The sequence below is a fragment of the Helianthus annuus genome, chromosome 14, assembly GCF_002127325.2.
Source record: "Helianthus annuus cultivar XRQ/B chromosome 14, HanXRQr2.0-SUNRISE, whole genome shotgun sequence".
Taxonomy (NCBI): domain Eukaryota; kingdom Viridiplantae; phylum Streptophyta; class Magnoliopsida; order Asterales; family Asteraceae; genus Helianthus; species Helianthus annuus.
In genome coordinates this window covers 106,074,305-106,089,402 of record NC_035446.2, presented here as the reverse complement: position 1 = coordinate 106,089,402, position 15,098 = coordinate 106,074,305, and positions in this window count along the sequence as shown.

The following is a 15,098-nucleotide window of genomic DNA, read 5'->3' as shown; positions in this document are numbered from 1 at the left end:
GAAAATCTTCACAAATCGCCATTAAAGTAGCTTAAAAGAACACCAATGGCTTCTTCTACTTCCTCTTCAACTTACACCCCTATACATTCAACAACCCCACAACCAGATTCTCATCTTCTTCAGCTTCAAATCGATCCTCAAATAAATTATCTTCATCAATGGTCCTAAATTGTGAATTTGAATTTTTTTTAACGGTAGCTCCTCTACATTGGTCCCCACCTTTTTTTGGCATCTAGTGCCCGTCGCAAACGTCTAGGGCTTGCCGGAGAGGATGGGGACGTGGGGGGGGGGGGGGTTGGTGTATATGTGAGCGCCGGTCCTCGTCGGTATGGGGACGTCCCCCATACCGCATAGCCTTAAAGTCTGCTGTTTGAAACCACATCTTTCCAAAACATTGCTGTTTGAAAGTGCAACATTAAACAACATCGCTGTTTCAATTTAATATGTTCAACAACATCACTGTTTCAATTTAATATGTTTAAAAACATTGCTGATTGAATTTAATATGTTCTTCAACTTCAATGTTTCAATTTAATACATTAAAGAACATCCCTGTTTGTATTTTATATGTTCAGAACATCGCTGATTTGAAGGAAGAACTTCAATTAAAGTAGCTGACTCTTTTGTTTGATATGTAATGAAATTCGCTGCAGATTGTTTTGCTCTGATCCGAACTTCCTAAAGAGAAAAGGACGTCTCATATTGTTTCTTTTCCTGGTACGGTTAGGGCCGTTCAAACTGCTCGCCGCTCATCACTCGCTCGACGCTTGCTCGGAAATTGCTCGAAAAATGCTCGTTCGTTTTGAGGTTCAGTTGTAAACGAGCCGCTCTGCTCGGTTCGGTTTGGAAATGAGCCAAGCATGAGCAAAGGTTCGCTCGGCTCAGTTTGGCTTGACTTATTATTTTTAATTAGCATATATACATATACATATACAAATATAAATACGTATATACACATGTATACACAAATATAAACTGTACATACACACACACCTATATATACACACATACATATATACATGTATATAAATTAAACAGCGACACATAATAAAGTCGCTGATTGATCCCATGTTATTGAAAAGTTGCTGAATGAATTGTTGATATTATAAAGTTACTGAATTCTTTTGTGTTTTAGCCAATGATGTTAGAAATAACCCGTTGATGTGGCCTTACGGATCATTTGGTAACATTACCAATATGACATAACTAGTCCTCGACAATTACTTGATGGTAGTAATTGTAAATATTGATTAGTTCAAGGGGCAATTATGATTTCCCTTTAGGTACCATTAATAGAGAATACATAGAGTTTTTATAACGGATCACTATTCATGACTATTATTCATTGATCCATTATATATTGATGATAAGTGGTGATCAAAAACTCTGGTAGAACACCAATACTAAAATACTAAAATTCTCTCTAAGGTGATCCATCAACCTATGGTACCATAACGGGAATCATGGCCTTATCTTCGTCTTCAAAGATGACCACTCCCACAAGTAAGTGTCTCTAACTTTGTATCTATATTTACGTTATGATTGAATAAACATGATTAGGTTCTATATTTTGACCCATGTTTATAGATATAATCAACAAATGACCCATCTTTCATCATTTAAACCTCACGTGATTTGCTGCAAAAGGATGTTGGAAGGAGCTTTGTTTTTATTTATTATTCGAATCGTGCAGACTAATAGTATGCATTTACAAAGACTCAATAGTAATAGTAGGCTCGCCAATTGAATGATATCAATAGTGAACGCAGAATGAATAGTATGAAATCTGAATATTTGCAGACTCAATGGTCGCTGTTTCATTTGGCAATGTTCTGGAAAGTTACGGTTTCAAACAGCGACTTATATTGAAGTATTGAACCAATTCAGCGATGTTATGAAAGTCGCTGATTCAAACAACAATGTTTTGGAAAGATGTGGTTTCAAACAGCGGACTTTAAGGGACAAAACAATATATGGCAGAAAGTTACCAGTTTTGCAGGTTTCTTGATTTAAAGTCGCTGTTTATATCAGCAAGTTACCTATGGACAATTACAAAATCCTTGCCCACCTATAAGCACTCTTTTGATGTTCAAAGCACCTATTTATGCAAAAAATTCCAATAACCGATCAATCAATCAATAAATCATACCCTGTAAAATCTCACAAATAGCAAAGCTATTGGTAGGGTCTGGGGAGGGTGGGATGTAGGCACACCTTACCTTTACCCCTAGGGATAGAGAGTCTGCTTCCAGTGAGACCCTTGGCTCCAAAACACCCATAAAAGAAATAAATAGAACATGAGGTGTGTGTGTGTGTGTATGAAACTACCAATATAACATGAGGTGAAAGAGTGCATGATAAACAAGACAAATATAACAACACAAACAACCTATACACATAGATACATATCTACGACCATATACTACACATAAAAACACAATTGTACCCTCTCCTAGGAATCCTTAACCTTAATTCTACGTCTCCACGAGCTCCTATCATGGACCATGTTCTCAGAGAGGTGCAATCTTTGCAAATCCTGTCTAATCCGCTCATCCCAAGTAATTTTGGGTCTGCCTCTACTCCTCCTCCCCTCCACCTCGAGAGTTTAACCACTCTAACTGTCCCTGTCTTCTGCCTCCTCTTCACATGCCCAAACCATCTCAATCATCCCTTCTTTATCTTATCTAATATACTAGCTACTTCTAACTATTAACAATATATTACTTACATTTATTTATTTATTTTCTATTATATATATTTATTGCACATATTTAAATTCAAATCATTGTATATTAGGAAGTCAAATACTTTTGTAACAATTCCTAATTCTCCTCCTTGATTAGTGCTTGTAATCCCTTTAAATATTATAGTCAATAATGAGAATGAATCACCTTTCAATCGTAATCCTTCTGGTTACTCCCATATGGTATCAAGAGCATAAACAAACTCTTGTGAGTTCCATCGATCCTAGACCCTTTCTTTCTTTTTTTCCTGCTCTCACAGTAACCATCCATGGCTTCATCAATCACTCACATCACAGCCTCGACTCATTTTCCAATCAAACTTACCTCTAACAACTTCCCCTCTTGGAGGAAACAAGTCCTTTCAACTCTCATTGGTCTAGAACTCGACCACCACATTGTTGGCAAAACCACACCTCCACCGGAAACCATCACCTCTGGAGACACAACCAAAGCTAACCCAGACTACCTTCCTTGGTTTCGACAAGACCAAATGATTATTAGTGCCCTCCTAGGCAGCTGCTCCGATCAAGTTCAGCCCAATGTCTCCTCTGCTGAAATGGCCCGTCAAGCATGGGACTTACTCAACTCGAGTTATGCCAGTGGTTCGCGCTCGTGCGTTATCTCGCTCAAGTCAAGGTTAGCCAAAAATCCAAGAGGTTCTCGCTCTATTACTGATTTTCTACATGACATGAAAGCGATTTCTGATGAACTTGCCATTACTCAAAATCCTATTCCCAAGGAGGATCTAGTAGTTCATATTATGAACCAACTTGGTGACGATTACACCAACATTGTAGTTGCTTTAAAAACTCGTAACACTACCATATCGTTCCCGGAACTATTTGACAAACTTCTTGGAGCGTACTCTAAAAGAGATCACCACCGATCCGATCATAAGCATGGTGAATCAGACGCAACGTCAAACGGGTCGCACCTACAACAGATCTGTAGGTGATCATCGCCCCAACAGGTCACCCGCAAACCGTCCTTCCTGGCAGTCAAGATCTGCGGGTCCAAATGCTCGCCAAAACCGCAACAACACATATTGTTACTATTGTAATTTTGCAGGTCATGAGACGAAAGATTGTCGCAAGCTGAGCCATTTTCTGCGAGAAAACAATGTGTCAGTCCAAGGACAACCCATGTCGGCTCCTGTGGTTAATCATACTTCACCTCATCCCACTGTTACAAATCCCGCTTGGATGTGGGATACCGGTGCGTCAAGTCACACAACACCAAATCAAAATGCCATACCGGTCCTTTCGGAATACGGCGGCCCGGATGAGATTGACTTACATGATGGTAAGACCCTTCCCATAACACATATTGGTCATACCTCCATTTCCACAAACTCACGCCCACTTTACTTAACTAATGTCTTAGTTGTTCCTAATTTATGTAACTATCTTATTTCTGTTGCCAAAATTTGTCAAACTAATCGTGTTTCCGTTGAATTTTTTCCATATCATTTTCTGGTTAAGGACCTACGCACGGGGGCGCATCTCATGCGGGGAGTGAACGTTAATGACGTTTACTATGGACCAACCACCTCACGTCCTCAAATTAATGCAACAACAACAGTATCCCTACTCGCTTGGCATCATACTCTTGGACACCCTTCATTTCAAGTATTCAAGTCTTTAATCAGTACATTAGGACTTCATTATAATAAATTGTCACATGTCTCGTTTCATTGTAATTCGTGTTTATTGAATAAAAGCCACAAACTTCCCTTTGGTAAAAACTCGTTTGTTGCTAATAAACCTTTAGAACTTGTTTATTCGGATGTTTGGGGATCGGTTCAAACCTCAATCGATGGGTTCAAATACTATGTTATCTTTGTTGATTATTACTCTAAATACATTTGGTTATATCCTATAAAACGCAAATCTGATGTGTCGATACTTTTTCCTCAATTTAAATCCTTGGTTGAGAAATTTTTTAAAACACCTCTAATTGCGTTATTTACTGATAACGGTGGTGAATATATTGGACTCGCATCGTATCTCACCTCCAAAGGTATTTCCCATTACACAACAACACCTCACACACCGGAGCAAAATGGTGTTGCCGAACGTCGCCACCGACATGTGGTTGAAACCGGCCTCGCCTTGCTCCATTATGCCCACCTACCACAAAAATTCTGGTCACATGCTTTTCAAACTGCCACTTATCTAATAAATCGCCTACCCGCCTCTATCCTTAACAACAAGTCACCATATGATATGTTGTTTCGTACTACACCCACCTACTCTAAACTCAAACCATTTGGTTGTTTATGTTACCCGTGGCTCCGTCCCTACACCACATCTAAATTACAACCACGTTCAAAAACATGCATTTTTCTTGGTTACTCACCATCTAAGTCGGCATATAAATGCTTTGATCCCGTCACCGAAAATTTGTATCACTCGCGACATGTGGAATTTATCTCCCACATTTTTCCATTCCAAGATAATACATCCACACCTACTACCACCACCTATGACTTATTTTTGCATGGAAATAAGTCCTTCACCACACCAACTTTTCCATGCAATCCCATTTCTCAATCCCTTTTATACGTTGCACCTAACACATCCCATGCATCACCTTCTCTCACACCTTCCTTTCCCTTATCCACTCAAAACCCATCCACCTCTGATAACGTGTCCACCTCTCCTATTCACCCTCAACCTACCTCAACACATACATCTCCCACTGCTTCTGATCTCGCGCCCGAGGACACACTTTCTAATGTCACTCCAGAAACCACACCTCTCGCTGCACCTTCTCAAATAACACCCATCACCACACCCATTGCCACACCCATGGCCACATCGAACACCACCTCCACACCTCCTCAACGTCGTCTACCTAAGCCTAACCCAAAATATTATAACTCTAACTTCATTAACTCCACCCTACTTGTGACACTTGTGCCTCCATGGCCATCAGACAGGTACCAAATCAATGAAATATTGTATTTTATACTTGGAATTTGTATAAATATGTGTATCATTTACACATATCAAGTCTTGTTCGATTTCGAGCTCTAAATCGCTTTCTAGAAGGTTATACGCGAACTGATGCGTAAACGTAATCAGTTTAACACGAAAAACACTTCAGAATAATGACATGGGCTTAATATACCTTAAATAACCTTTACATAACTTATAAATAAGTTTTGGAAGGTCTGGTGTGTCAAAATCAAGTTTATTCGCTTACAGGGACTAATTTCGACAAACTGTGAAAGTATGCCGATTCATACTGTAACGAACATTCCAGAACATGATCATAAGTTAAACATGCCCTAAATATCCTTTACATAGCTAAGAAATAGGCTTTGAGGTGTTTGGTGCACAAAAATAAACTTATTTGATCAACAGGGACTAAAAGTGTCAAAAAGTGCATAAGTTTGCATTTTCGCGCATATCTTACGTTCTGAATAGATCCGGACATCCAAAAATTTATGTAATCACTAAAATATTTTATTTTAGTGATTGGCATGATTAAATTCCATTCGTCGCGTAATTTGGATCGTTTTTCACGTCCGTTCGTGTTTCGTCGTAATTAACCGAACAACGTGATCGTACGACCAAACGAACCAACACCCGACACATTTTTGAGCATGTTTCACGTCCACTATGCTTAGGCATCATTGTAGGGCCTTGAAAATGGCTTAACGGGCTTTAAACGCATCAAAAATGGCCTTAAATGCTTGCAGGGACTGAAAGTGTAATTTACAAAACTGTTGCTGTCATCCCGGGTGGTCGCGGGCCGCGTAAGTTCTGTCTGGCTCGTACGCGGGGAGCGAGCGACCCCCAGATCAACAAAGCCAGCTGATTCAAATCAGCAACTGGGTTTTTGGGTTTGCAAACGATTTTTAAACATTCTATGGGCTATGTTGGGGCACCCATGGTATTCTAAAACCATGGGCACACTTGTACGGCTCAGATTGAAGCTCGGTTTTCGAGGAATGATCTTAACAGTTACCCGAAAACTATAAATACCCCCAAGTTTTGCAATCCAAGCTCACTTTTGATTTGATTTCTCTAAGTTGGAGCCTAAGAACCTTCATACTTGAGAAATCTTGGATCAAATCTCCATCGCTTGGACCTCTTGTAAGCTTCTTTCGTTCTTTTATGCGTTTTTAAGAGTGAAAGTCAAACATTGTTTGACTTTCTGCTTTGACCAGTCAATGGTCAACACGAGGTTCGTTTGAACTTCGCAACGTGAGCGTAATCACGATGGTCATAGTCCTTTGTGACTATACCTACTGATTACCACATTATTTAGGCGTAGTGACGAGTCATAGTTTCGGTCAAAATGCGTATTCTTGCGTATTTTGCAACCAAACTATTCTTGGGTATCAAGACCCTTTGTTTTGATACCAAACTTAGTTTTCTAATTTCGTTAAACATGTTTTAACATGTTTAGCTCGTCACTATAGGTTTAGTGCTTATGTAGGGTCGTAAGATAAGCGGTCTAAACAACCGCTTAGACTTTCGAACCCGGCCCGTTTGGTCGATCATTAGGATCCGTCCAAACACATTGTGTGACCATAGTTGCATAAGGAATAACCTTCCGAGGTTATACTTTATGGTTACTTAGTCTACTTAGTTGTATGATAGGTGATTATATGCCTTAGGAAAAATGACCAAAATGCCCTTTTTACGCCAAATTTCATTCTAAGCATATGTAACATAAATTTTGACATCTAAACTGATTAGGCAACATTATTAGATATGTTAAGGCATATAATTCTTGTCATAGGACTAGTTAGGCGTTCTGAACGCGTTTTACGCGAACGACGCGTTAAAGTAGCATAAGCTACCTAAACGGGTCGTAATGGGTCGTAAGCACTTAGGATAGGTACCGTTTTAGAATATAGGCTTTGTTAAACCATATTACATGAGTTCTTACACTCATTTGGTTTACGAAACCTCATTCTATCCGATCTTCCGATTTAGGTCCGGTTTATTAACAAAGTTACTTATATTAGGTGCCGTTTGATTTCCGTGATTCCTCTAGCTTTGCTTGGTTGTTATTCAAGACTTCTAAGCACCCTCAAGTGAGTGCATAGTCCCCTCTTTTACTGTTTTCAAACATTTTGGGGTGAAATACATGTGCCTACTTGTTACTTTCGTGCTTTTTATGATTTCATAACTCATACTTGCTATGTTCATTTGTACACGTATAGTACATGATTTTATCCGTATTTTTGCTAGGTATGTTCATTTATTGCATACTTAGTACATTGTTTTACATCACATGCTATGTATGTTCATTTTTGCATACTTAGTGCATTGTTTTACATCACATGCTATGTATATTCATTTAGTGCATACTTAGTACATTGTTTTACATTGCATTTCTGTTGCATATGTTTACTCAGCATATGGACACATTGTTTTACATTTCTACTTTGTATGTTCATTTGTTGCATACTTAGTACATTATTTCATAAAACAAGCTTACATTTTGGTATGACATCTGGTTTGTTTAAATGGGACAAAAATACATTCATTAACATTGATCACGCCGCTTGGTAGTAAGTAATGGTACCATAGGAATTGACAACTCCCGTTCCTGAAATCCTAGGTTTGTTTGGATGGAAGGAATGACTGAATCCAATATACATAGTTTAGATAAACCTTTAACTTCGTTTAAGGGTTTGTCGCCACAGTCGCAAGGCTTGGATGTATGCATTTAACATGACCGCATAGATGTTTGTATCAGTAAGGCATGCATGGATTTTACATAACATAACTTTTGATTTATTCAAATTCTTTGTTTTGTGCATTTTTACATATGGTTTAAGTAGTCACTTCTTTTACTTACCATACATGACATTTGTTTACACATTACATTATTTACATTTGACAATAGACATGGTTTACACATGAACATTTGATAATAGGTTCAAACATGACATTTTTGGTGGTTTGTTTGGGTAAGTGATTTAAGTAACGAGGCATGTGCAATATGATAAAAGCATGGTGGATACGCCGCTGGTACTTCCTATATATAAGTGCTTTTATGATATTACATATTGTAGCGTTATTTAAATCATTTCAAGTTGGACATATTACATTTTACACTTATATCATATCTTCATGAAACATTATTTAAACCAACGATAGGTGACACCCTTCTGAGTCAGTGAAGTGAGAGGTTGCGCAATCTTGGAGAAATCTTTGATAAACCTTCTGTAATATCCTGCCAGACCTAAGAATTGGCGGATCTCCGTTGGTGTGCGGGGTGCAGGCCAGTTCTTGATCGAGTCAACCTTGGATGGATCAACATGAATCCCATCCTTGTTTACCACATGGCCCAGAAAATGGACTTCGCGAAGCCAGAAGTCACATTTCGAAAACTTGGCATACAGCTGCTCTTTACGAAGTAGTTCCAGAATAAGTCTCAGGTGTTGCTCGTGTTCCTCCTGACTCTTAGAATAGATCAGGATGTCGTCGATGAACACAATAACGAACTTATCTAGGTAAGGCTTGCATACTCGGTTCATGAGATCCATGAAGACCGCTGGTGCATTCGTCAATCCGAAAGGCATAACCAGAAACTCATAATGGCCGTAACAAGTTCTGAATGCTGTTTTGGAGACGTCCTCCTCTCGGACTCTCAGCTGATGGTAGCCTGACCTTAGGTCAATCTTAGAATAGAAACTCGACCCTTGCAATTGATCGAATAAGTCATCGATGCGTGGAAGAGGATAACGATTCTTCACGGTCACCTTGTTGAGTTCGCGGTAGTCAATACACATCCTGAAGGTACCGTCTTTCTTCTTTACGAACAAGACTGGAGCTCCCCATGGCGAAGAGCTAGGACGTATAAAACCCTTTTCCAGAAGTTCTTGTAGTTGCGTAGACAGTTCTTCGAGTTCTGATGGGGCAAGTCGATAAGGCGCACGAGCTATTGGTGCTGCTCCAGGAGCTAGCTCGATTTGAAACTCGACTTGTCGATGAGGCGGAAGGCCAGGTAGTTCCTCAGGAAAATACCTCGGGAAAGTCGCGTACAATAGGAATGTCTTCTATCTTCCTTTCTTCCGTGGATGCATTAGTAACGAGGGCTAGGATAGCGGTGTGGCCCTTTCGTAAACACTTCTGGGCTTTAAGGAAAGAGATGATGCCTACAACAGCACCACTCTTGTCGCCACGAATCACGAGCGATTCTTTACCAGAACGAGGGATACGGACGATTTTCTCCTTGCAAATAATCTCCGCTTGGTGTCGAGATAACCAATCCATTCCAATGACAACGTCGAAACTACCCAGAACGATAGGAATAAGATCGATGGAGAAGGTCTGACCAGCTAGGCCGAGGTTACAGCCCTTAACTATGTGTGTGGCTTCAAGACTTTTACCGTTTGCTATTTCTACCGTGTGCTTGGTGTTCAAAAGTGTTGGAGTGCGCTTAAGCATTTGGCTAACTTTTAAGGACACGTAGATAGTATCGGCACCCGAATCAAATAAAACAGTAACAAAGAAATCATCAAGAAGAAACTTACCCATCACAACGTTGGGGTCGTTCCTTGTATCACCCACATGCGAAGGAGGAATAATTCACCTAGATCCACAAGCTTAGATGAGTTTTCAATTTATCAAGTCGGTAAGCAATCAAGTTTGGAGGAGTTTCCTTAGGTCGTGTGAATGAATTTAAAAATACGTTCGTGTAATCGTGAGGTTCCAAAGAAAGGACGCGAAAACGCGTTCAAGAGAGTATAAACGCACCATCACACTCAAGGTTTCAATAAGTGATCACCAATGATAGAAATTCGAGCCTTCCAAACCCTCTAATCTAGAGTGAGTTCGCATTAGTGTCTAGCGTCACTGTGGTAAAGGAATGATGGTTCTGTGTTTGTCAATAGTAGAAACTAGGCATTGCATTAAGCATAGGTCGGTACAAAGGCTAGCGAAACGATTTCACATAATTATGATAAACCATCGTAGGGTCAAAGTGCGACTCTTGTAGTGTAAGGGGGAAAAGGGGTGAGGTAAATGTGTAGCTTGTCGTGTCCGTATGTAAGTTGAGTAATCCGTATCGCCGTCCTCGAATGTCCCAAAGACTATCCCATCATTAGGAGGCATCCGCTTGCTACGTTGGGTATACGAGGGTGTAGATCAAAATAAGATAATTAACTACCCAACAAGGTAATGAGGGGGTAATCTTGTGATTGGTGGAAATCGCGGTGTGGTTGTTAGCATTTCGTTATATCGGTTGCTGATCGAAGGAACGGGAGGTTGGGCATGTTGACCTGTGGTGCGATAATAAAGGACAAGGTTAAGCACAAGAGTTGGTTCACGAAGGTGGGATCTAAACGTCCTAAGATGGGTTGAAGTAGCAAGTTATACCTCCTGCGGGAACAGCTGCGAGTGCCTCAGCAACTCATTCGTTGATCAAAGTCGTCAACTGGGCTTGAGTGAGGTTGATACGTCCTCCGCATTCGCTCATGATCTTCATCACGAAGCGACGTAAGTGAGAAAAGTGTCGTGAAAGTGCGTAAATGTGGGACGACAGTAGAGAGTAAGCACACAAGGTTCAAGTAGCAGTTATCACGTTAACTAATGCACAGTGTGAGCTATCTAACCGACAATATAACATAAATCATACCACTTATGGTGTCGAGTCTTGCACGTGGAGCGAAGCGTCGTTGTGGATCGTTGAGCACTGTACAGGTTATAGTCTGGTTTTATCAAAATCTTTTCCCTTTTTAAAACCAAGTTCACTATAACCAATGGCTCTGATACCAATCTGTCACACCCCCAAAATCCACCATGCGGAGTACTACCGCTCGGAGGCGTGACATGACCAGGATCGAGCCACCAATCATACTGAACTATGTATTTAAGTAATTAAAGCCAACCACAATACGATTGGTGACCAAAAGCTAGTTAACCAAGTTTTAATTTAAACAGCGGAAGCATAAACGTAAAGTCCAAATTATAAGTCCATAGTTTATAAGTTAGAGTTTCAAACGCAAGTCTAATAAGTTCATAAGGATTGTATATTGAACACGGGACATAACCGTCCGTACACCACAACGACTCATTCCTCGTGCAAGCTCCAAGCATTTAGCGACCTGTAAGGCATGTAACAACGAGTCAACAACAAAGTTGAGTGAATTCACAGTTGGTTGTTTAGTTATAGCATTCGTTTCGTAAATCATTTGTTCGTTTTGAAAACCATGTATCGTATGAGTTTGCATCGCGGTCTTTCTGACATGTTTGCGAAGGTTAGTGGGGGTTTCCCATATGTTACTAGACCACGCGTATCGACTGCTACGAAAATATAAGAGGTGCCCTAAGTCAATGTCTATCAGCATTGACCCTTTGCCCATAGTCCATTAGTACACGCCCGTCCGACTGGCACGGTGTGAGGTTTGTTAAACCTAATAGCGCTATTAACTAATGACCCGCTCGCCATAGGCCTCGGCGATTAAGTCGATAAATGAGGGACTTAAAGTGATAGAGTCGATGGTCTTATGATCGTGTACGTAGGTTTTACGTACGTGCCCTTCAATCCGAGGACAGTAAAAAGTAGTTTAACAGTAATGATAGTACCAGTAGTTAATCAATCCCATTCCCAAACCCCTGGGAATCCCATGCCTTAGAAAGAGTGTGACCTCACCTCGGTTTGCTCGGTTAGATTCTCAATATAGCTAACAGTCAAGGTCGGTCAGTCACGTCCTAATATAATTTACCAGTTAGTCATTTAGTGGCTTTCAATTAGAACACAAAGTTCCTACACGTATCTATCACACAACATGCATCGTTTTAACGGTTTATGTCCCTCTAAGTTTCCCATCCATTCCCCACTCAAAATCAAACATACAATAATGAACATAACCTATATACCATGTTAGATCATTCACGGATAGCACACTCGACATTTAAACACGCAAGTCACAACTTATATCAATTCAGCATTAATATTCAAAACCGGCTGTTTTCGGACGTTTTAATAAAATAGTTAAATTATTCAAAAATTCCCAAATTTTTACAAGATGTCTTAAACTTTCCATATTTTGTTGTGTAAAAATATCGGGGTCCGGTTCACTACCAGTATTTTATAAAAAATCATATTCCGGACTGAACTCAGATTTATGAATTTCTGACCACAGTCCACGGAACAATTTATTAAAAATTCATCGAGTGTCCGATTTATGAAATTCCAGTTGAGTAATTACACATGCATCGGTTGTCATCTACTGTACAAATTTCATGGTCCGATTCATCACAAAACTCAGGTTATGACTGAAAGTACGACACCCATTTATTGCTGTCAAAATTCAGCTTAAGTTGCTGTTACAATTTAACAATTTAAAAATAGTAAACGAAGTCTAAAAATTACGATTCCGGTGCCATTAGAACCGTATTTCATAATATCACATTTTAGACTTAAAATATCAGTTTTTCGTTAGGTTTATGACCTGTTTACAGCCAACTGAAGTTGGCTGTAAAACTTGGACAGATTCTGATTTTTAGTGTTTAACCTTCTAAATCGTGTTCGATCGATACCGTTAACAAGTTTAGTATTCACAACAACATCAAACATTAATATTATCCAGCAATACTTCAGATCATCAACCAATAATCATAATCACACAAGATCTACATGCTTTACACTAATATTCATTCATTAACCACTTTGTTCATCATTTTAGTAGACTTTTAGATTTGGATCTTGTATGTTCATAATTTTTAACCGACTAATCTCTTATTAACCACATCAAACATGAACAAGAAGTTGATTAGAAGCACTTACAACTAGCACAAGGCTAGGGAAGATCAAAGGCGTAAAAGTGGTGGATAAAAGCAAGATAACGAGGTCCTTCGCCTTCCGTTAGCTCCAAGACTCCTTATGCGTGACCCGAAAGACTTGTGTATGCTTGGAATGAGGAGATCAAGAGCCGAAAATGGATGTAGTGGCAATGGGGGTGTTCGGCCGTGAGCTAGGGAGGAGAGGAGAGAAAGAGAGTTTTGGTGGAATGGTGGTATTTATAAGATCTTCCATATAGCATATTCCTAGCATATTCCAAGCATATTCCTAGCATATTCCTAGCATATTCCTAGCATATTCCTTAGGATATTCCTTAGCATATTCCTTAGCATATTCCTTAGCATATTCCTTAGCATATTCCTAGCATATTCCTAGCATATTCCTTAGGATATTAACAAATACGTGTAAGCATAACACAGATATCAGAAAGCAGTTAAGTAATTCCACACAGTCGTCAGACACTTTAATTATCATTAATAATTTGTACGGAATACATGAGATTTTGAGGGTTGTCACAATAAAAGATGCAAGACTAGTTAATTATGTTATGTTACTTTGATTTTAAGACATTGTAACTTCTTTTAATCAATAGAAAAAAATTTCAATTTCCATGTGTTATGAAACAATGATTCTGTTACAACACTCCCCGACGATTCCGCCATCATTTGTTGTTTTACGCGGTCGAGGTGTGACAGAAGAGTTGGTATCAGAGCGTCCTCATCGTTGTCTACTCCACTGAAGTCACAATACAAGTACTCAGTCTTAGATCGACTAATCCTTAAATCTCTACACTCTAAAGCTGCTCGCCACTCTTCTAACCTCGCATTCAGGCTTTGTTTACTATCAACAACTAACACAATATCATCTGAGAAAAGCATGCACGACGGAAGAGCCTCCTGAATTAACTTTGTCAACTTATCTAGAATAACTGCAAATAGAAAAGGGCTCAAAGCAGACCTTTGGTGAAGTCCTACCTCCACCGGGAAAGAATCAGTATCCCTACAGGCGCTCGGACACTAGTCTCAATCCTAACATACATATCCCTAATTAAGTCTATATACTTCCCAGAAACCCCTCTACTCTCCAAACTATCCCAAATCAGTCTACGTGGCACACTATCATAGGCCTTTTCAAGATTAATGAACACCATGTGTAGGTCTCGTTTCTTCTCCCTGTACTTCTCCATCAATCTCCTTAGAATATGTATTGCTTCCGTAGTCGATCTCCCAGGCATGAAACGAAATTGGTTTACCATGACTTGAGTTTCTCTTCTGATTCTCCTCTCAATTATTCTCTCCCATAATTTCATAGTGTGTCCTAGCAACTTAATCCCCCTGTCATTCCCACAACATTGGGCGTCCCCTTTGTTCTTATACACAGGTACTACTACACTATTCCTCCATTGATCTTGCATTGTCCCAGATTTGAAAATAAGATTGAATAAAATAGTTAGCCAATGTACTCCTTCTTCTCCCAAGCATTTCCATACCACAATCGGTATGTTATCTGGCCCAACTACCTTAGCCCTTCCCATATTCATTCACTCACTGATGTTCTTTTTTTTTTTTTGTAAGTTCA